We start from the raw sequence: 25,116 nt of genomic DNA on the forward strand, positions 1-25,116 counted from the left end.
AACCACCAGAAAAAAATAAAAAGAGAGAGAGAAAGTCAGTTCCCTCACCTTCCTTCCTGATGGTTTGCTGCTTCTAGGGCTGTTCTTCAAGTTGCTCTTGATTTTCGTGTGTTTATTTTTTTAACCCTTGTTCAATTTCTTAAGGCAGAGGTCCACCCAAATCACCAACTTCCCTTTCTTTTTTCAGAATTACCTTCTCTAAAGAGTGGTCTGAAGGTCAGCACAGCTTTTCCAAGTGTCAGAATCCTCCACAGAGAACTATTCACAAACCCATAAGCAATTATATTCTCCTATGGCCTTTCCTTCCCTTCCTTTCCTTCAATGTTGGCATCGAGAGCTTGCATTCAGAGTGGTCTGAGGGAGGAGGTGGGTTCTGACTCCTGGCAGAAGAAGCCTTAAAGTATGGGGAATAAATGGCCACTTAGCAGGCTAATGCTGAGAAAGTGCTGACCCTTGCTTTAATAATTTAGATAGAAAATGAACTGGATTGTCAAATTCATAGGGGATACAACCTAAAGAAAGGGAATACAGAGCAAAAATTATTAATTATTTTCAAATAATTAAGGGAACCTCATAATGTCCAGTTAACAAGATTTGTACCAGGTATGGTCTCTACTAGTGAGTCTTCATGAGGGTTTTCACCCTCTTGCCTTCTGTGTGTTACTCCAAACCATGTTTGTTGAAAAATTGAGCTCCTTCATTCTTGATTTTAGTTTAAAATCTGCAAAAAGAGTGGAAGGATGCACAGGAAGCAGAAATCGTGTAATAATAGACTTGCACTATGTGAGGCACCCTAGTGGACAACCAGTCATCCCAACACCCAACACTCTGCTATTCATTTTCTTGCTCCCTTTTACATAAGAGGTATACAATATAGTGGTTAATTTTAAATGGCTAAATAATAATCTTTCTACTTGAATAAGAATAATTTAGGATTTTCTATGGGAAGAAGCTTAGTATTGAACTGGCCAAATCCAGTCCATTTCCAGGGGGCTAACAGGCCCACAACTTGCCCTTATTTACATGGTCAGTTAGACATGGACCCCATACAAAACTTAAACACCAAGATACCCAATTCAGTTGAGAGTGCTGCCTGTTTGGCTTCTATATGAGCCAGACACGTGCGAAAACATCCATAGCCAAAATTCATTCCTAACCCTGTGAAACTGAACATTTTACTTAAAGTTGAGCTGTATGGTGTTAAGAGTTAATCTTGTCAACATCCAGCTTCTGATGGGGTAAATATTAAGGGAGCCTATAAAATCCAAAAGGCCTGTTGAGTGTCTGTGGTCATCAGATCTGTGAGTGTAGCTCACACAAACCATTTTATAAGGAAAGGAATCTAAACTATGTGAATTCAGTTTTCCAGGTATATTGATTCCTCCTCCCTCTTCCCTACCATCCTGGGCATAGTGGACTTGAGTTTCTTTTGAATTCTAGGTACTTATGAAAATAACTACAGATATTTGATATCAAGACATGTTCAGGATGTCTTTGCTTTAGACAAAAGCATGCATTTCTGAATTAAGCCATGTGTTTCCTGAAAGTGCCAGTTTGTGATTACCACCCCAGTTGACTAATCCCACTCAAATGCTGAAGTAGTATCTTAATACTTATCTTTACAGTCCTTGAATAGCTAAGGACACTGAAGTTCCAAATCAATAAGTTGCTGAAGACTTCAGTAAGTTGGAAACCTCTTTGTGGGGCTGGAAGCTGAGGAAGAGTCTCTCTTTTTCAATTGATGGTCATTTATACTTACTTTTGTAAGAAAATGACATAGTTCATATTTAAAATATGAAAATACATAAAAATTACTCTGTTATAACCTTACCTATAATGTACAATATTTCCTTTCATCTTTATTTATTTATATTTGTTTGTTGGAAGTATTGGGGTTTGAATTCAGGACTTCATGCTTGCTAGGAAGTTGCTCTATGGCTGAGCCACACCTCCAGCCCCTTTTTGCTCTGGTTATTTTGGAGAGAAGGTTTCACTTTTTTCCCAGGCCAACCTGGACCACGATCCTCCTATTGTAGGCTTATTGCTGTAGTTGGGATAACAGGTGCATACCACCATGCCCAGTTTTTTTCCACTGAGATGGGGTCTTGCAAACTTTTTTTGCCCAGACTAACCAGGAACCATGATCCTCCCAAGCTCAGCCACCCAAACAGCTTTGGATGGCAGGCATGCCACCACATCCAAGTATAGGTTGAGGCAGGATCTCGAAAAGTTTCTTGCTTAGGCTGGCCTCCAACTGCAATCCTTCAGATTTTAGCTTCCCAGGTAACTAGGATTACAGGTGTGAGCCACTGGCACCGGATACATTGTTTCCTTTCAGTCTTTCCCCCTTATTCAACATTTGCAAAGCCATAAACACAGTATCCAATTTGTATTGACATTTTATTTAGCAAGACCATGCTCATTAGTGTATTATGACTATAAACATCACATTTCAAGGTAGCAAATCATCCTGTCTAGTGGTCATACTATGATGCACGTTATCATTTGGGAGGTTAGTACACTTTGCACCCCCCAACTCAGTACTCCCAATATAAAGCAATATAGTAGAAAAGTGAGATTTGCCAGGAATGATGCAAGCTGTTGTCAGAAGCAGGACTGAATTCTCTCCTAACTTCTAGCTCTCTTACTTTCACTCTTAAAATGTGCATGAAGACCCTCCCTCACACATGTCACTAGGCCAAGGTAAATACCACATGAGCTAGTGCATGCTCCTGAATACAGCAGTGCCTGTTCTGCTGTTCTCAAGAGGCAAATGAAGCAATAGTGCTTAGTCCTGATGTGCTATGCAGCAGTCGATGTGAAAGACAGCATTGTTTATTCAGAGACCAGAATACTCCCTTACCTGTTAGTTGGGTTAGACCCTAAGCTGAAGCTCTGAGCAACCTCACAGACTACCAAAAAAAAAAAAAAATCAGTAGCTGTTTTTCTTAGTGAGTGTCAGTTCACAAGTCTCTAAGTGTCTTAGGCCAATAAATGGACAACTTTTTATTAAAGTTTCAGAACAGCCTTCAAAAACCATCAGGGAAAAGAACAGAAGACGCATAAGCAAGGCAGTTGGATTTGGATTTTTACCAAAACCCAGTTCATCACTATCAATTGTCTGCATCCATAGTCATTGCATGCCACTCATTTTCCCACAAAAATGATCAGTGATAACCATTGCTGTGCCTCAGTGCTCCTGGCGAGGGGCTTCTCTGTGAGGATCACCATGGGCTTTCTCTCCTTTGCCCCATCATGGAGGAGCACCCTGACTATCCACTCAGCCAAATCTGGCAGAAGCACCCACTTCCAGTCTAGACGGTAGCCTAAGAAAGGGGCTAATGCTAGGTTTCACCAGACTGAGCCTTGCATTTGTCATGGCTCTGCCCACGGTGATTCCTTTGATGTTGATCCTAGAAAACCACAGTCATCGACAAAGGTAGAATGGATTTCTACTTCTGAGAAGCTTTGATGGAAATTCCCTTCATTCCCCATTCCCTCCCCAACCCCTTTCTGCTCCTTTCGACTTACTTCCAACATTTGCCCTAAATCCAGCTGTAAATCCAGCATTTAGAGGCTATCAAGCTAGCATGAGTCATGTGCCATCCTGTTTTGGATATCCGGGGCCTAGCTGACCCATTTGGGAAAGTACATGGTCATCTTTACTTAGCCAGGCATCCTAATCATAGATTCCAGGCTCAGCATTCCTCATTTAATTTTCTTTGAGAATGGTCTGGATTGCGATCTGATCCTTAGAGACAGGACAATCATTTCTAAAGGGCAGACTGTTAGAAAAGTTTGCAATTAACAACAACAACAACAAATATATTCAGGCTCTTTGTGGTTGTGGGGAAGGAATGTGGGGGCCATGCATGCTGCTGTCATCTCACTGGCTCCCTTCTAAAAACAAGACCTATTCCCCGGGCTTCTTGCAACACTATGTTGTCTTTTATTTCCTGTGTGAAGAAATAAAGCAACTTGAAACAGGTTTACTTGGTTCACAGACTTCAGGTGAAGCCTGATTTCTCCATGAATAAGTGTGGCCAAATCCACAAAAAACTGCATTTTGGAGGTGATGCCTAACTCTCTGATTTTACAAATGAAGACACCAAAACCCTGGAAGGGAAGACTCTTGCTAAAGGCCTAAGTGAGTTCACAACAGAGTCCATTTTGAGCTTACTACCTTTGGTTGTCAAGACACTATACATACATTGTTCTAAGTCAGAGACTCAAATCGGGTGGGCAGTGGTTCTGAGGCAGGACAGACCATAGTCTCTTCATCTCAGTCCTGAAATTTCAGTTCATTCCAATAGCTTTGAGATTACTTTTCCAATGCCCTATCTCTCTCTTTTAAAATTTATTTTTGTATTCTTGATTCTCATTAGTGTATATTAAGTGTACAAAATTATGGGTCATATTGAGACATTTTCATACATCCATAATATGTACTTTGATAATATTCAACAACCCTATGACCTTCTCTTATCCTTCAAACCCCCTTCCCCTAGTCCACTTCTTCTTCCCTAATAATCCCCTTTGATTTTCATGTCCTTTTTATTTTTCTAGATTCCACATAGGAAAGAAAACATGTGACTCTTTTCTTTCTGAATCTGACTTATTTCGCTTAGCCTGATGATCTCTAGTTCCATCCATTTTCCTATATACAACATGATTTTGGTCTTCTTTATGACTAAATAAAACTCCATTGTGAATGTCAGCCTGGATTCCAGCACACCAAGAAGTGAAGGAATCTGCATAGTGTTTACTAATGTCTTAATTTCTGAATGTAGACTTCAAGTTTCTCTGACTCAAATGACAGGTAAATATACACATTCCAATCTTTTCCCTCTCACAAACACTCTTGGCCATCTGTCTTCCCTCTTTCTCAAAGCAAGAATGGATATGCTGTGTTTAATAGTCTCACTTTAGAAGAAAATGGAGATGTCATCATTTTCCCTTTCTGGCATTTTTTTTCTTCTGCCTGAAAGAAAGAGAGAGAAATTTGCTTAGGGATCAAAATATTTGCTGGAGAAGGAATTTGGGGGAATTCTGGCATCTGGCTTTCTGTGGAGGGAGAAAGTTTGTGGTGTGGACTGCCATTCTCAGAGCAGGCATGCTGCAGAGCAGGGTGCAGGGAAGCTGGGCAAGGTAGTGTTTGACAGGTGTCTGGCTCAGACTCCCACCAGCCAGGGCAGTCATCAGCTCTGCTCTGCTTGGCTCTCTTGGACAGCAAGTTGAAAGCCAGCTGCTTTCTACACTTGGCCTTGAAATCAGCAGGTCTTTCTACTCTATTCAGCTGAAGCATCCCCACCAGAGAGCAGTCAGTGTATTGGCCAAAAGCCTTCATTGCTCAGAGTTAAGAGTTTATGAGGAGCCAATGATGCAGCTGAAACTGGGAAGGCCCTTTGGACGTAAAAAGAAAAAAAAAGATTATCTTGCTAATTAATGCTAAAAAATGATCTTCATAGCTGGCAAAGAGAAGCAGCTCAGTGTTACCAGTGCTAGTGTTACCATGCCCAGGGATTCCCTCTCCTACACCCCTCATGCAGTTATTAAATCAACATGAGAAGTCCATTTATCAGACTCTGTGTCAACATTGCCTCCTGCTTCACTATCAGTTTTGCATTGGTCAGATCCCATGACTTCATATCAGGCCACTTCCTTGTCAGTTGTTTCTGTTTTCCCAGATATTCTCCCCAGAGTTGTTCCAATGTTTCATTATTGAGCTAGTGATTACTCTTGCTATCCTCTAAACTTCCACTATAATCATCTTCTTCTTGGGGGGAAGGAGTCAATGTTTCTGTGGAGCAGGGGATACACACCTGAATCCTGACCCTTGACAGTCCCATCATACACTGAACATCCCTAGTTAAGAGACCATGATCCAATCTGAAGCAACAGTGCCTAGTGCCTATAAGATAGTTGGTCCTTTTTCCTTTAGGAAAGCCCAGCTCAGCAGATGTAGCACAGTGACAGCGAGCTTACCTATCATGTGCAAGACTGAGTTGCAAAACAACAACAACTGAGAGAGAGAGAATGCCCAGCTCAGAAATTTCTGATGCCACCCTTAAATGCCAATCAGAATGGCCATGTTGCAAGTTCCATTTGTATTTTCAGAACTTTACCCACTCAAGGCCCTATAGCTTTGCCCACTAAAGAAGTCATATTTAATGACTTCATTAAAGTACTGCCAATTTGCTTGATCTCTTACAAGTTCAACAATTAGCAAACTTTTTATTTATTTATTTGCCTTAGAAAACTCTTTAACAAAAAGCTTATTTGCCAGAGAGGAATTGTTCACTTTGGTTGAGGAAGTAGTTGGAGAAGTCCGAGCTTTGGCCTCATGTTCCATGACACAGAATTTAGCAAACTAACTTGTTCTAGTGTCTCCCTCTTTTGTGTACTTCTTCATTTCATACTTACCTCTTCAAATTATTTATTTCACAAAATTTAAGTCTATTAAGACATCTTTTAAAATGGCATCCAATTTTACTGCTGCCTCAAGCTTATTTTTTTTAATGACTGTCAGCTGCTATTCACTGTGAGCTAAACACTCCTGGTCAAAATCCTGTTTCCATTCAGTTTTCTCTCCATCCACCCCCTCCCCTTGCCTAGGTGTTTTTCCTCCTCTTCCCAGCTTGACACTGTTCATTCATCTGGGTCTTGCTTTCAAATCACCCTTCTCTTAACACTTTCATCTTACAGAAATATTTAATTTAGTATTTTGTAGTTGAGATGACTCATAGAGGGTCAGAGAAGTGAATTGACTTCTCAAGGTCATACCCCTGAGGTGGCATAGTAAAGTCAGGACTCAAGCCTTCAATACTCTGCTTAACTCTTCATTTTCCTTCCCTATTTTGCTCCCAGACTGACTCTTTCCATCTTCAAAGAAGCGCAATCAAATGGCTTCTTTGAATACATATTTCCCCTATAAAATAAGTGGTCACATTAATGATGTCTAATGGCCCCTCCTAGTTCCATCTTTCTGTGAGGGATTGGAGTACTTAAGATCATTGACCTTGGCCAAACCATTCAGGCTTATACTATTGGAGGTGAACCTCTTTTGACAATCCTAGTATATAGGTAACTTTCTATGAAACTCTTTTCCCCTGCACATACTTCTCTCCCCAGCCCTGGCCAAAACCCAGGCATGCCAAAGTGGCAAACTGCTCAGAGGAAGGCCTTCCAGAGACCTTGGAAGTTTCAAGAAAGACTTTTGTGGTATTTCTGGCCCAGCCAGAATCAGGAAGTAAAGGATCACTCAGAAGGAAACAGTTCTTGCACAATTTCCAACACAGCCCCCCTTCTATTCCACCCTAAAACCTTCCTTGAACCACATATTCCCACCCCTTCCCCAAACATGGGTTTCTGCAGAGTCAAAACTTTTGATAGTTCAGATAAGGTTCAAATGAGCTGCTGAACTCTTGAGGGCTGGAAGTGAACCTAGTATTTTGTTCTATGCTCATCCCCAGTAATGAGTATACCAGGCTGTCTATATCAAGGTGGTTTGGGTCACATAGTGAAAATTGACATAATTGAAAGCATTAATCAACAAACAATTACATATAATAGCACAGAATGACTACTTACGAAACCTTACATGATTCTGACCAAGTCTGTCCATGGTAATCACAGGAGGCACACAACTGTATCACAGTTGTTGTGTTTTTTTTTTCTTTTTTTTTAAAAGAAATAAATGTTGGGGGTTTTTTGTTTTGCTTTCTTTTGTTGATTTGGTTTTTTAAAATCCTTTCAAAAGAGGAGATGAGAACAAGATTAATGCTTTGGAAGCCAATGAATTTCTAATTATCCTCAAAGGTAAATGACATGCTAGTCATTTTTTCTAGACAGAGTGAGGAAGAAGCTTTAACATATTTCAAATGAATGCTTCTTCTTAGGTTATTCTTTAAAACACTTCCTCTAGAAGACAGACCTAATTATCCTTTCATTGCTTTTGATCATCAGAACTTTGGGTTTGATTTTTGAAATACTTATTTTTCTCGTGAACTTGGGGGTATAAGGGAAGCAATTAGACCTTGTGATTTTTAAGGCTGCACTGAGGATAAGGTAAGAAAATATCATAAATTTTATTTCATGCTTTCTTGCCAATAGACAGAAATGTGCAGTCCATATGAATTCATATAACAAGGGTGGAATGTTGGAAAAACCAATAAAGATTTTGTGGTCTGACCTATAATAAATGTAGTTTGATTTAGAGTCTGTTTTTCACAACATGGCAAAATGAATCATAAAATAATGGGCCCTGAAACTCCTGCATTTTTTAACAATAGCCTGGGGACAGTTTACGGTGTAATGAATTGTAATTAACCCACCTTCAAAATCTTTTATGAGTATTTGGCCAATTAGCTCCGCATGCTTGCTAATGACTCATGGCTAGTGCATGTCTTTACAGAACCAGATTTTACAGTGCACATCACCCTGTTAACTCAGCACAAGTGTGCAGCGTGGTAAGGATGACACAGGTAGATTGGAACACCCTCAAAAGCATCTCCAGTTTGCTGAACTATGAACTAATGCACTCAACCATTGGTCTTCAAGCCCAAGATAACCACAATGGCTTGTGGTGTCAGAGGGTTTTGGTTTCTGATGGATTGCAAGGAATGCTTCACTCCCCACAGACACATCTGCTGATACTTAGCACTAGCGTATATAATGCTACTAATTGTGGAGCCATCTTTGTTTTCTTTCCTTCGCACTCTGGTTAGCATTATTTTATCTTCGTGGTTCATGGATTTCTGCCATTGACAACATACGTCCACTCTAGAGAAATGAAAACAACTACCAAGCAGTCTCCTTACAGTGCTTTGCTTTGGAATCAGAGGGCCATGTACAGCCAAATATACTTCCTAGGATCCTACTTTTGACCTTGCTATGTTGAAAGCTGTCTTTTTCTTGCACAAACTAGGGCTTCCACTCACCCGGGAGCTGGATAAGGATACTTTGGCAAGGAGCTGGGGTCTGGCTTTAAACTCCATACACTGAGAAAGTTAATTGCAGGCAAGGTCACACTCTTCCTATTCAGAGGTCAAGCCAACAAATTCTAAAGACAAGTTAAGAAACTTAACCAAAGGCAGCAAAGGAGTTACATTATCATTTCATCCATACATAAAGAATGTTAAGAATTTGTAATGTCTTCAGTGTTTTCTTTTTTTTCCTGCCAACAAAATCATCTGCCATAATGAAGACACAGAGGCTCATTTTCTGAAGTATAAGACAATCATGTTGTATTTGGGGGAATCTAAACTACATGGGAATTATTTTACCATGAAGTTTGCAAAAGAAAATGTTAGTTTTAGGCTCATACATTTTAGGCATGGTAGTTCTAGAATGGCAAAGAATTATTTTTCCCCCTGAAGACAATCTCTTTTTTTTTAAATTTTATCATTAACAGTACAAGGGAGTTGCATTGGGAAATTTTCATAGATGTGTATACTGAATAAGAAAAAAACTTCTCTAACAAAGGACAAAATGAAAGGAAGAAGGGTGGGTGCTACTCAGACTCTGCTCAGCTCCTAACAGGTTTTGCCTCAGCAGGAAGGTCAGCAGAGCTTCTCCTTCACAAGGAGCAGGGGTCAGAATAAGAAAGGAAAGGGTCTCAATGCAATATTTGGAATCCCTAGGTGTGATCTGAGCAAGAAATTTGCTTCTCTCAGTGAGAGGTTTCTTTCTAGTTTCCACTCACCTTCTTAGTCCAGTTTCCTCACCTAAATGTAAAGAACCAGATAATGGGAACATGCTTCTCCCTTGCCAAGACTAACTAAATAAAAGTGACTATAGTTCCAGGTGGTGTAGCTGCTACTAAGCCCCTATCATACAAGGAGAAGTGAACTGAGGAATTAGGCAGCTCCTTCTTTGGCTCTGGTCCTCATCCAGTTTATAAAAATGGCCCCAAGCTACATGTATCCAGCTGACTGAAGTCTGCAGATGCTTTGTACAGGCCAGAGACCAGTGGCCTGAAAAAGGAATACCACTGTGTCTGCAAGGTTTCTATCATTAGCCTGGTCTGTGGCTGCTCTAGTTTAGTCTATGTGTTTCTTACCTTCTCCCATTTATGGGGGAGGATTGAACTTTTTTTTTTAATTTTCATTTTATTCATATGTGCGTACAATGTTTGGGTCATTTCTCCCCACTTCCTCTCCCCTTATCCCCTTCTTACCCCTCGCTACCAGGCAGAAACTATTCTGCCCTTATCTCTAATTTTGTTAAGAGAGAGTATAAGCAATAATAGGAAGGAACAATGGTTTTTGCTGGTTGAGATAAGGATAGCTATACAGGGAGTTGACTCGCATTGCTTTCCTGTACATGTGTGTTACCTTCTAAGTTAATTCTTCTCGAACTAACCTTTTCTCTAGTTCCTGGTCCCCTTCTCCTATTGGCCTCAGTTGCTTTAAAGTATCTGCATTAGTTTCTCTGCATTGAGGGCAACAAATGCTATCCAGTTTTTTGGGTATCTTACCTATCCTCATACCTTTCTGCAACTGAAGAATGATGATCTGAGTTAACTGGGGTAATGTCTTTAAAGGATTTTAGTTAAGAAACTGTGATAAGCTAATGCTGGACAATGTAGAAACTTGAAAGCAGAGGACAGCAATTGAAGGAAGAAAGAAGAAAAAGCTAGAGAGAGATAATAGATATGAAGAAAAAGGTTTTTACTCCTAATCACCTTTCAGCTTCCTATTTTAGTTTCCAATGAATCCCAGCTGGACTTACCTACACTTCATGTAAGTTCATGTATATTCCATTTTTTGGAAATAAAGTGGCTTTTACTAAAATGCACTGTGCAGCTTACCAGGATATAATGAAGAGGATCTGGAGTCAGACACTGTGGGTCTGAACCCCACCTTTGCCATGTGGCATCTCTGTAGCTTTGCAAAATCTAGGGTTAGTTTTATTCCTTACAAAATGTTACATCTCACCCATGTTTATTGCAGCATTATTTACAATAGCCAAGCTTTTGAAACAACCCAGATGCCCCAGAACTGATGAATGGATTAAGAAAATGTGATTTATATATGTGTGTATATATATATTTATACACACACACACACACACAGTGGAGTTTTATTCAGCCATAAACAAGAAAAAAATTATGTTCTTTGCAGCTAAATGGATGGAACTAGAGAACATCATGTTAAGAGAAGTAAGCCAGGCTCAAAAAGTCAAAGGTCACATATTCCTCTTCATATGTGGACGCTATACCTATAAGTTAAATGTATACATAAATACATATATGATCATATATATGTACATACATAGATATAGTGAGAGAACAAGATTACATGGATTACATTAGTGAGTCTGTCTGAGAGGACTACGGGAGGTAGGAAAGGGAAAGAAAGTGTTAGAGAATGAAAATATTGAACCAAGCCATCTATATATGAATATAATATAACATAATGCATGGTAAGCTGTTGAATAATAGAGGAGCATGGTGATAGAGAAAGAGGACATTATGGGGGGTTAATCTGATTAAAACAATGTATATATAGGTCTGAAATGTCAAGGTAAAACCCTCTTGGAATATCAATATCCATTTTTTTAAAAAATGAGAGACAAGGGTAAAACAGGTCTTTTTCAGGGCTAGGTACCAGTGGGAGGGGGGAGTGTCTAAGGAAAGGATAAATGAACTTGAATATAGTGGGTGTATCTTGTACTCATATATGAAAATAGAAGAATGAAACCTGTTGAAATTGTTCTAAGAAGGGGGAAAGAGGGGAATGATGGAAGAGGTATATGTAGCTAAAATATATGATAAGGATATATGTAAATATTACAATGTATCCCTTGTATGTATAACATATCCTACTATATGTTAATAAAAAAGTTGCAGCTAACATTCCTAGCCGCAGGGCTGTGAGGACCACGCCATGTAAAACACAATGGTTAAAGCAAGTAAATTCTGAATATGTTCCTCCTTGTTAATACACTCTGCTTAGTTTTTTCCTAATACAAATTATTAAGTCAAGAAATCAACCTCCCCAGATGATAAGGAATATTTAGACAAAGAAGCCTGTATTTCCCTCAGTACAGCTCCCACTACTCATCCAAGCAAATCAGCTGACTGATAATCACAAAAGATATCACTTAAAAAGTTAAATCTGTAGATACCTTAGTTATTTGAATCATAGACTTTTAAGATTTTTGTTAAGTGGTGATCTGCATACTTTATTGTTTTAAATCAATATTCTGAAGGCAGTTGACCAAGCTTTGGAAATTAGTTTGTGGTTTGGGAATAAATTTAAATTAATTATCACATGATACCTGGACTTTGTCTAAGTACCACAGCAGAGGGAATAAGGAATTAAGTTTAGTGTACTATATTTTAGTTGGGTCACAGAAGAGTAGATCTGCAAAAAATAGCATTTTTGCTATCACTGACTTCATTCCCTCATTTTAAGCATCTACTTTCCATGTTCAGAGTGTCAAACTCTGTCTTTGCAACTAGAAAGCCTATCAGTTTCATTTGAACATGAGCTATGTGTTCTACTAGGTTATCGATCCAGTTTTGCTTTCAGTAGAGGTTTTTCTTAATATGAATTAGTTGATTGAAAAAGTACACTGATAGAATTCTATAGCAAAAATACATCATCCAACATTCAAAGGTAGTGCCAGGGGCTGGTGGAGTGGCTCAAGTAGCAGAGTGCCTGCCTAGGAAGCATGAGGCCATGAGTTCAACCCCCAGTACCATCAAAAAAAAAAAAATAGTGCCAGAGTTGAGAATTATCCAGATCATATTAACACATAATTGCTAGTACTTTGGAATTTAAAAGAATTCAAATCTCTTAAATTTGGAATGCTAACATCTCCTTTGAACTGTTTAAAACATTAGAGCTTCTCATCTATCTTGATATTCAGACAAACACAAGAAGTTTTTGCTTATTTCTGGGTTCACTCCTTTTTGTGATTTAATTTCACTTTGTTTTCCCTGCATTTTGTCTGTGGGGAAATGCGAGAGAAGAAAGTCAGTGCCCCGTATTACAGCCTGCTTTTCTAAAAGCCACCCAGAATGATTTAGAAAGGACTGTGGGCAAAGGGGAAAAGTGATGATGTTGCCATGGGAGTAAAAAAAAGATTAAGTCAATCCCAAAAAATGCTATTTATTATTCTGAAGTATTTTAAAACCTTAATAAAAACACACAGATCTCTCCAACTTGAAATGGAAGGCTAATCTCAGGAAGAGATTTGAGTGTCAGCTAACTTTTTCTGAGCATGAAAAACTATTCATGACTGAATATAATCTTATGTTTATTTTTGATCAATGATGGTATAGATGTACATACATATACAGGGCATGTAAAAGGGGCAGACTTTTTTTCCCTTTCAAAATATTAAAATACATTTTATTTCCCCTATTTTAATACTCTCTGTATTCTGTTCTTTTACATGAGGTTTGCATTAATGTAGATTTTAAGGTGCATTCCTTTATATTATGCACTTCCATTTTATGTGATTTTGTTCAGAGCCATACTATATAATCACACCATATAAATAATAAATAACCATATAATCATAAACCAATTCTTATGAACCAAATTGGGCTTAATATTGGGCTATGTATGTTATAATTCAAAGGATATAGACCTTGACCCAGCTCTCCAGGAGCTTACAGCAAAAAAACAAAACAAAACAAAACAAAACCACTCAGTGCATTAGATTTACAAACAGGGGACAAACTTAAAACCAGTTCAACAAAGGTCAGCAAGGTATTGTTTACAGGTCAAAAGGAGGTGTAATTAAGGGAAGAGATAAGGCTGAGTGTGTAATTTGGATGGAGATGAGACAGTAGATAGTGAGATTCCTAGGTAGGCAGTGATTGTGTTGGAGCAAATTTTACCATTCTAGTGGAATATTTTTATTTCTCTTACTTAATAGGACTTATTTATCATATGCTGTGTGTAGCACACAAAAAGATTATCAGAAATGAGGGCAAGTATCTCTCTGACTCACATCCTATATACTATGTACATTTAATTTAATAAGAAAAGTAAGAATAGCTCACAAAAAAATAGTCATATAAAACTTAGACCTGAGAACATTGTGAGAGACTATGTCTTATTGATCTAATAACAGTGCAAAGAAAAATATCATAAGTAGCATAAATGTAAAAGCAAGAAATATAGACAATAAGGGTAACAAAACCTATTATATTACATGACTTGATGAGATCAAAAAATGGTCCTTAAAGAGATAGGCCTTCCCACAGAAGGAAGACTTGAATAATCAACACAGGGAAGAATAGTTTTCCAGATCTAAGAATGAGCAATACATTCTCACCCCAGCAACATTTTCATGAACTTTTTTAAGCACAAACTACCTGCTGAGTATTCGGTTGAGGAGGAGCCGTGGCCTTGGCCATTGCTTCATGCTTTTGAGAGACTGTGGATAAATCTACCGTGAACCTGGTGCTTGTCTCCCTGGGGAACTGTACCTCCTGTCTTGTCTGGGTAGCAGCCATGAGGATTGGGAATCACTGACTATATAGCTACAGCCCCAGAGATAAACCTGAGAAGTCCTGTCCCCATAAATAAAGACTAATTCAGGAGTTGTCAAAGTAAAACACAGTTTAGGACTTTTTTTTTCAAGGGTTTGACATAACCTTTTTTTCTGTATGGCTTAATGTTCTGAGTTTAATACATAAATTTGCTGATATTAGGGAAGCAAACCCAAGAGCAAGGCATAAACAGGTGAGGAAAAATTCAAGAAAATAATGAAGAAATGAAGCCAAGGTTAAAACTCACCTGACATCCATCCTAACTGATCTTTTCAATAGCATGAGTCAATAAATTGCTTTTATGACTTAGGAATTATATCTCCTACTACTTACAATAAAACAATTCATACCCTTTCTATCTTTGAAAAGCTTGTAGGATTCTACTTTTTAAGCAAAATTAAGTCACATAATTATAAACACTAATGATTTTTAACTTCTCATTAAAATATTTAAATGGGCAGCTAAAACATGACAACTTGCAAAAATATTAACAATGAAAAATGATAAACAACCTGGTACTCGAATGTAGAAGGAATTAGTATCACTATGGAGAATGTTGGTGGAGTTGCTTACATGAAAGGAATAAATAATGTGCCCATAAATCAGAAAATATTTGCTACTTGAAAAAAAGATAAGAATGAATTTGGACTTTCTTTACTATCTATCCCTAGTTTAAAGATAGATGACCTTTACCAACAAGGAAGTTGGACCACTGGATAAGTATGATAGCTTATGTAACATGTTTACCACAATGCCTAATACTAGCAAGGTTCAATGAATATTGTTATAGATTTTGTTGTTGTTATACTGTTCCTGGTGCTTGACGAGGCCAGACTAAGGTTAACACAACCTTCATATTTCTACAGTTACTTCTGGTTCCCAGGAAACAGTAAAGGAGAAGTTGGTGTAAGAAAATGGGCAGAAGGAAAACAGAAAATGAAAAGCTAGAGGAGTCTTTGCTTCCATTTTCTGTGTGGGGAACAGGATATCTATTTTTTTTTTCTCTTCCCCCCTTCCCCTTATCTATGCTTTGTCCTGTCATACTAATATAAATCCTTGCTAAAACTTAAAAAAAGAAAATAAAATGGAAAGCAGAAAGGAAATTCAAAAAAGTTATTAGAGGCATTAAAAGGACTACATGCTGGGGATTTCAGTATCTCTGTGGTTATGAAAGAAACAGAGCATGTGATGGTTAATTTTGATTGTCCACTTGATTGGATTGAGAAGTACCTAGGAAATCAGTAAAGCACACATCTGGGTGTGTTCATGAGGGCATTTCCAAAAAGGATTAACTAAGGGGGGAGGAACCTGCCCTGAATGTGGGTGGCACCATCCCTGGTAGGCTAGATGGATAAAAGAAAAAGGAGAAAGCCAGACCAGGGCAGCCATTTTCTCTCTCTGCTTCACAATTGCCATGAGTCAAACAGCCCTGCTCCTCTACAACCAACACACCACGATGGATAGCAACCTCTGAAAATGTAAGCTAAAAAAAATTTTTGCTTCTTTTAAGTTGCTTATGTCAGACATTCTGTCAGAGCATTGAAAAAGATAACTAACACAGAGCACACAAAGCAGTATTGCAGAGCTTATACAATGGGTATAAGCTTATAGCAGGATAACTTATTCTAGACTAAATATATTCTCTATTTTTGGATATGAGAATAGTAATTTAAAAAGTAGGTGAAGTCAAGGAAGATTCACATTCTTTGTCTTAGTGAAAGCAACTTTTTTTTTTATATGACTCATACTTATAGAAAAGGAACATTAGGGTGGAATTTCAAAAGATAACAATCTCTGGAAATTATTTATTATGGAAACAAAAATAATATTGACAGAAAACTGGTAGCATCACTCCTGGAAGAAAGAAAACAGTGTAGGTTAAAACATGAACAGAAGACAAGAAAAGATTAGACAGAATGAAGCCAAAGAATATAGGGCAGAATGAAAAGGGAGAATATTGAGGTAAAGAAAAGCTTCTGTCTTTCAGAACAAATGATGTTCTGAAAAATAAGTTGATGACATGCAGTTAGTGTGACAAAATCATCTCAGTTTATCCAGGACTTTCCCAGTTTTAGTACCGAAAAGTCCGTGTCCCCAGAACCTGTAGTGGAGCAAACGGGAAAATTCTCTCAATGTGAAGGGCAAAAAAGAAAAAAGAAATGAAATGAAATGAAAACACAAATGAATGACAACCCCACAATTTATGGTGCTTCTTAACAGGAAAGTTGACAGAATTAAGAACTTAAGAAATGACAAAAGCATTACAAATCCAATTCAGATTGAATGTGATAGAAAGCACTTGGGGGAGAAGCAAGGAAATTTTATTTACTAAATTTCTTGAAAATAGACATGTCCTGGCAATTTTTTTAGTTATAAAATAAAATTGTCAAGCAAATGCCTAGGCAAAAGTAAAATCTCAGCATATAAATTTTATAGTGAGACAAAAATGATAAAAATTATAAAATTGATTTCTTTTTAATTCTAGGACCTCAATAAATGTTAAAGCTTCAAAATACATATAAAATGAGAAATGAAAACACAGATATAACTGAAACAAAGTATTTTAAATTTAAGAGAATGCATACATACCACCATGTGTAAAATTTGAAAATATTTACATAATAAAAGTTTTTCAGAAGGTAAAAAAATGGCATATGAAACACTTAATAAGAGTAAATATGAGGAGTTATTCAAGACTTTGCTTCCAAAACATAGCTCTAATGAGATAGTTTACAAACTGATAAAATTTGGTGAAATAATCATAGAAAAAGGTAATCCTGATCCTACATCAACTATTCAAAATATACAAAACTACTCACTTAATGTCATTATTGCTAGAAGAATACCAGTATCCAAATCTGACATAGTTCCAAATAGGCTAATCTCATTTAAGAACACAGATACAGAAACCCTAGAGACTGTACTACTACTTAACTGAAATGCAGCAGAGACAGGCAAAGTAGAATGTATGCCTAGCCCTTGAGACACCCCTTTCAAAGAACTGTCCCACCTCCTTCTCAGAAGTGGAGCCCACAAGTTGAAGAAACAGCCTGCCATATTTGTATGAACTAATCCCTCTCTTTAACTTTGGTTGATTGCATTATGAAGAAGACTTGAAACAAGTTAGGTTATCTTGAAAAATCAGACCAATGAGGCACAGCAACTTAGAATTTGAGGTTGAAAAGTATTAATAACAGGGTTCTAAAAGTAGGTCCCTGTCTTTAAGGTTCTTGAACTTTGGTTTTTCATTTGTTCCTTTATGTGCTGAGCCTGGTCTTATCTTCAAATCCATTCTCACTTTCTTTCACTGCCCTGAATCATGGTGAGCTGATCTCTTGGACTATTCTTCAGGATTCCCTGTCAACAATCTCTTTTCTGGGTTCAGCCAATGGCAGGCACTGGTAGAAGAATGGAGAGGAGTGTAATGAAGAGATGATGATATTTCTCACCACCCATGCCCCATTCCTCCGTCAGGTAACAACATTAGTAGTGGCCATATCTTCTCCATGACTCTGGCTCCTACAGAGGAATCTACCAGGCTTATAGCTGTGAATTACGCTGGTGCACTTGGTCTGAGTTCTGGTAATATTATGCCCTCTTTTTATTCATCAAACCAATATAGGGTGGTGGTAGCTTCCTGTGGTTGCTAATGTCTGGATTACCTCAATATTCAATGTTTCATTCCTTGGCTCTTCCATCACCTGTGTAACTAATTTTTTTAATCACTCTGATATGTCAAGTTGGATTCTGTAAGCAATAGGTAATAATGGATGCAAGATTTTTGAATCCTCCATAATAATGATGTCTTCCAAATGCCTTATGATTTTTTTGATGGACTCCTAAAGAACTACCTCATAGATGACACGTTAATCTGTCTTTCTTCTATTTAAGCCTCATGTGATTTCAATTTAGCATTCTATCAGTGTTCTAGTGATGAGGCAGAGTCCCCACCTGCAGATAAGTTCTAGCTCCAGCAGAGAACTCCCAGTTCACTTCAGCAACATTAACAACATGCTTATGATACAAAGATAATTCTTTGAGTGAGATGTTTATAAAAAAAAAAATCAGAGTTGGAGTGAATTGAATTGGGGGTAAAGATGGGAAGACTGAGTAGGAAAGATAGATTTCTAAATTCTTTCAGCAGTTTACTTAAAATATTTGAACCCAATGCTATCAAACATATTTTTTACATTCCCTGATTATTTTTGAATAGGGTCTACTGTGATGTGCTTTACAGATTTCTATTCTTAAATGTCTGTGGTAAATTTTCTGCATAACAGTGTTGTTATGTTAAAAGTAATAGATTCTAGTTTAGCTAAAGGAAACATATTTGATGGATGTAATACTTGCTAATAGACTCAAAGCAATCCAGTCAGTATCCAATTGAGAAAATGAAACCACTTTATTTATTTATTATTGGCATAATTTAATCTCTACTATGCTATTCTCTTTTGGCTGATAAATTTTAATGATATCTTTGTGTTCTTTATGACTGATCTCAAATATCAGCTGCTCTCAGCAGCTTCCTGAGAGCCTCTCTTTGTTTGGAAATTAATTTTTTCTACTTAAAATTACCAGAGTACTTAATGCTCCCTCTGCCATCAGAATAATTACCACCATTTCTCCTGCAATGAAACACATCAAGGTGTTGCCCTCATGGAGTTTACATTCCTCATGGGAGACAACACAACCTGAGAAATGTTATAATAAAAGTAAGGCCACACAGCTGTGTAAGAAGACAGCATCAGGATTAAATGCATAAGTGTTGAGAAGTGTCAGTGAAGGATTCAAGTACAAAGAGTATCTGGAAGATAATCCTAAGAAACATTAATATGGAATTGGGGAAGAAAAGAAAGTCAACAAAGGGTCATTGTTGAGCAAGTTATTACTATGAGCAAATAGAGCTTTATCTTCCTGAAAAGCTACCAGGGAGGGATAGACACATTGGTGTTATTTCACTAGAGGCAAGAGAGAGCTGGAGTTAATATTCATCATTATGGTTAGGGATTTTTGAGGGCAACTTCCAGAAACAGGTAGGGGAGAAGGTTAATTCCTGGGCATTTCAATCCTGTTCTACTTGTGAGCTCAGTGGGGACTTGAGAGTAAAAGAAAGCCCTCAGGCAAAAAGTTGCAGGTGCTTGTAGTTGAAAGCCCTTGATTTGGTCATGCATGAAAATGGTCAGTCCCAGATTTTATTGAGGGGAGGGCACAACTACATCTGCTGCAGAGTCTGACAATTAAAGACATACACCACTGGTATGACAGTGAAATGGTTACCTCTGACTTAGAAAGCAGTGAGGCATTATCTAGTAAAGTGGAGGATGTGCATACACATTGTCCTACAGTTCTATTTACTTTCATACAGCCAAGACAAGCTAGCTTGTGTGACTCAGAATATATGTTAAAAGAATAGCCATAAGGTCACTACTGCAATAGTCCCACACCGTGAAAAAAAAAATTCACAAAAGTCCACCAATAGTAGAATGAAGAAATAAGTTTTAATACATTCATACATCAAAGTAAAAATAAATAAACCAGACCTAGAAGAGTATCTACTGAGAAAGTGGAAGAGGTATCACTTCACAAAACAGTGTAAAAAGGGGAGAAAATTTTAAACATCTTGAACTTGTATCTAACTGTATCTCTAAGAGTAATACATCCATAAAACAAAAGCCAGCAGTCATGGAATCACTTTAAAGACAACAAGGAGTTCTTAAAGATGAGAAATCAAACTGTCTAATCAAATGTCACTGGAAACAGTGAAGAACAGATTAAATGTTGCAGAAAACCGGCTACCTGAATTAAAAGAAGCCCTGACCTATTCTCTCATAACAAAAAGGGAAGGATAAGGAAATGGAAATCATGAAAGAAGAGGAAAAGCAATTTGAATGGCATAGATAATGAGCAATAATTATTTCTCAAGCATTTCAATCAGTACATTTCTCAAATCAGAGTCGGATTATTTTCCCTATTCAAGAATATTTCCAAAACATTTCACATAATTTTGATTTAAACAAAAAGAGGGGATACAAAACAGCTTTAGTAGAAATACAAATATAATTTAAAACATTTTAGTAAAAAGTATTTAAGTTTTTAATGCCTAATCTGCCTTTGATCGGTTATAATAACAGCTCACTAAAATATGCTATCCATTTAATCCCATTTACAAATGAAAATCATGTTCAGAGAAAGAAGACGTTCCTGAATATTTCATAAAGAAGTGTTTTTCTCTGTAAGTTCCCAAGAGACCTCATGATAGAATGGAAAGATTTAACTGTGGTTAGTAATTACAAGATACTATGAAATCACCATGCATGTATGTCTGCATTCAGTCAACAGTCAGATTCTGATGGTGGAACATTTCATTTCCTAAAATCAAGGGAAATATGTTAAATGCCCATGAGAAACCTCCATGCCTCATGACAACACTTACTGTTTTCCATGGCTTTGTATACCATGTTCGTGGCAGATCCTTTACCAGTTTCTAAGGTTGTAGTCAAAAGGATACTATGTTTTCTTTCCCTGTCCTAGAATCTTCTAAAAGTCCTTTATAAAAATGATAACAGGACAGGTGCTGGTGGCTCAGACCTCAAATCCTATCTATTCAGGAGGCAGAGATCAGGAGGACTGCCATTAGAGGCCAGCCCAGGCAAAAAGCAAGACCCTCTCTCAAAAATACTCAAAACACAAAAAAGGAGCTAGTGAGTGACTCAAGTGGTAGAGCACCTGCCTAGCAAGCATGAAACCCTGAGAACCCAAGTATCACAACAACAAAAAAAAAGAGCAGATGAGACTACATAGAGATCATATACCAGTTAACTTAATAAACCTTATCTAATATATCCCTCAGGTCTGGGAAAATTTTTATAAATTTGTTGAGCTATTATTGACATGTAATGAACTATGTAAATAAAGTATACAATCTGATGAATTCTGACATATTCTGACATAGATATACATTTGTGAAACCATCACCACAATCAACCAGAAAAGGAAGTATTTCCTTCAATTCCCCAAATTTCATCAAGCCCAGTTCAATCCTACCTCGCTCTCCTGATTCCCAAGTAGCAGCTATTATAAAATTTTATAGAATCTTATATGAATGGAATTATATAAGTGTACGGTCTTTAGCATGGCTTCTTCAATTCAGCAAAACAATGCCAAGATTTATCCAGGCAGTTTCATATGTCACTAGTTTGTTCCTTTTATTGCTGGATCATATGCCATTCTAGATAAACACCTCAATAATTCTGGCTTTTAAAAAAATGCATCTCATATGAGTAAGTAACGGGAGTGTGGTGTTAATTTGATTAAAACATGAAATATACATGCCTGAAGTACCAAGGTGAAAACCCCTTGAACTATCAATATACACTTAAAAAGTAAAATGAAGGGCAGGAAGGAAAAATAGGTCTTTTGCAGGGGTGGGTACCAGTGGAAGGCAGGACAGCAAAAGAAAAGGGAGAATGAGGGTGAATGTGGTGGATATATTTTGTATCCATATATGAAAATAAGAGAATGAAATCTGTTGAAATTGTTCTAAGAAGGGGAGTAAGGGAAGAGGAAGAATGATGGAGGCAGTAAATTAAACTAAGGGATATTTTAAGCACATTACGTAAATATCGCAATGTATTCCCTGTACAAATATTATATGCTAATAAATTTTTTAAGTAAAAAATGAGAAAAGGTAAAAAAAATGCATCTCATGATCCATTAGGCAAACAAAAGCCTGTCCCTGAAATCTTAAATCTGCTGTCACCAATGAGGCATTATATATTCATATAAAATGAAAATTCTAACTTCACAGCAAGTGCTAGGCATGTAGTAAGCATATAATAAAGGCTAAGTAAATAAAAATTCTATTTAAATAACATGTGTATTAGTATTATTAACATGGCATCCTTTTAGCCCTTTCAGAACTCTGAAAGGCCTCTAGATTTTATGTTCAAACCATTTTTCTCCTACATGGCTTTACTAGACAAAATTGATGTAACCAGTGGCCAGATGATCACAATTAAGTGAGAGTAAAACCATCTCCTATTTGAATTTGTTTCTTTCATTTCCATTAACAAACATTCTTCCCCTGCCATTTGCCTACCAAGTATGCATTGGTTCAATTAAATCCAATTCAACCACTGAAAGACATATGAAAAAAACTAAATCTGTCAAGAGCCACTGTGTAGGCATATATCATTTCATTTGAAAGGGTGCATTTATCTCATGTCATCAAGTGAAAATAAATAAAAAATTGATCTTACTTATAGCATGCCCATTTTTGAGAAATAATTCAGAAATATATCTTAGAAAGTATATATTTCATACCTTATATGGCTGTCTGAAATAAAAATGTCTTTTTGTTGTTTTCAAAAACAGAGAACAGGAAGGCAAAACAGGTCCTGTCTGGGAGGTTCATACCATTGGGAGAAGGGAGGATTAAGGAGAGGGTGAAGGAGGCTGAATATGGTGGAAATGTTACGTACTCATGTATGAAAATGCAAAAATGAGACCTGTTGACACTATTCCAGGAATGGGGGAAGGAGATAAAAGAGAATGTTCAACAATTATATAGTGTAAGAACTTTTGTAAATGTACCTCTAGTATAACAATAATTTTTTAAGAGAGGAAAAAAGAAAGATTATTTCTATTAAAATTATCCAGTGTCTTCCTTATTTATTATTGCATAATCATATTATCACAAACTCACCAGCTTAAAACAGCACATACTTAGTATCTCATTTTCTGTTAGTAGAAACCCACAGTTCAGCTGGGTCCCCTGCAAGATGACAATCAAGGTAGCAGCTAAGACTGAGTTCTCATCTGAAGTTTGACAGGCGAAGGATGTGCTTTTTTACATCATTGTTGGTAGAATCCATTTCGTTGACTATCTAAAAGCATTGTTTTCTGCTGGCTGTTGACGAGTGGCTGCCTTCAGTTCCTTGACATGGTCTTCTCCAGTGGCAGCTTATTTCATCAAGCCCTGCAAGGACGAAAGTCAACAGATAGAGTCAACCAACAAGATGGAACATAATCTGATTTAATCAAATAAAATTGCAGAAGTGACAAGCCATCACATTTGCCTTATGTTATTGATTAGTAGCAAATTACAGTTCCATTCTATACTCAAGAAGAAAAAAATTGCATAGGGTCATGAATAGCAAGAGATGGGAATAACTGGAGTCACTTTAGAGTCTGTTTGCCACATTCAGTATTTGATACATACTCATCAACCACCACACTTCACCATCTAAAGAAAGTGTCTCACAGAACAGAAAGAGAAGTCCATTTTATTCCGTCAGCTTTTATGAACTGTTCCAATGGTAGAATTTATCTCTGAAGTATCTCATTCTAAAAGATCAGACCCTCAGAGGCAATTCAGTTTGAAGGCATCATTCATTCAGGGCTTTTGGATAGAAAACAGTATCTTTCATATTTCATATTTTATATTTCATATTTTGAGTGCTTCCATTAATTTTCACAATAACCATGCACAGTAAATATGGTAATAGTTATTAATCCCATTTTCATATGGAAAAACAGGAGATAAGATAGGATAAAATAATTTGCTTAAAGTCATACAGCTACCTAAGTCTCTGTCAGGGATTGCTCTTGGCTGAGGAAAGCCTCCAGCCAAAAGTTCTCAACACCTCTCAAGACGGTCTGAATCCAACTGCTTGTTTAGGCAAGGGGTTCAAAAGCCTAGCTCTAATTCCTTAAAATACATTATTAGAGGTAAAATAGCCAATTAAAAGTATAAGAACTCTTTTCAGCTACTCAGATATGCAAATATATATATCCCATTTAGAGAAATTGCCCACAGCAATGGTCCTGAGCTTTCTTACCTGCTGGGACTTGTTATCATCCTTATGTGTAGGGAATGTAAATGTAAATTAGCTATGCATATTTTCTTTTTAAAAAAAACATTTTTATTAGTATATGATAGTTATGCAGGGGGTTTCATTATTTCCATATATGCATGTATTGTACCCTGGTTTGGTTCATCCCCTCCATGATTCTCCCTCTTCCCCCACTCCCTTCTTAAAATGACTTCAACAGGTTTCAACGTTCTATATTCATCCATGTATAAAAAGTATCTCAACCATTTTCGCCCTCCTGTACTCTTTTCATTTACCCTCCCCCTCCCACTGTTATCCTCCCTTTAACATGACTTATTTATATTCCCATCCTTCATTGTTTAGGCATCTATTCATTGTTCAGTGGGGTTTTTGCCTTGGTACTTTACATATAAATATATTGTACTTTAGTCAATTTAACTGCTTATATTATTCTTCCTTACCCTTTCCCACTACTCTGTATTGTTCAATAGCTATACACATTTTCAAATTGGCAGAGTTTTGCAAACTCAGATGGTCATATATTTGGGAGACATCTTGGTCTGATATTTATTTATTTATTATGTACTTATTCACTCACTCATTTATTCAGTTTTTGTCAGTTCCTTTCATCATTTCTAACTTCTCTCAAGTTAATAATTACCCTAACATACAATACGTTTCATCCATGGCAAATGCCTGTACCTCTAGAGCCTTGTTTTTCTTATCTATAAAATGAGAATGACACCTATCTAATCAAGATGCTATAATAGG

The 25,116-nt window shown here is 37.1% G+C and overlaps 1 long non-coding RNA gene across 2 annotated transcripts in view; it reads right to left on the reverse strand.

Moving 5' to 3' along the window:
• Positions 1-2,381: 2,381 nt before the first annotated feature.
• Positions 2,382-25,116, reverse strand: part of LOC141423376 (uncharacterized) — a 42,983-nt gene continuing 20,248 nt past the window's right edge. For both annotated transcript variants that reach the window (XR_012448176.1, XR_012448175.1), the window contains 2 exons: positions 23,217-23,489; positions 2,382-4,981 (listed from right to left, as the gene is read on the reverse strand). This is a non-coding gene — a long non-coding RNA (uncharacterized lncRNA). The remainder of the gene's footprint in view (positions 4,982-23,216; positions 23,490-25,116) is intronic.

The sequence above is a fragment of the Castor canadensis genome, chromosome 5 (genome assembly GCF_047511655.1).
Source record: "Castor canadensis chromosome 5, mCasCan1.hap1v2, whole genome shotgun sequence".
Taxonomy (NCBI): domain Eukaryota; kingdom Metazoa; phylum Chordata; class Mammalia; order Rodentia; family Castoridae; genus Castor; species Castor canadensis.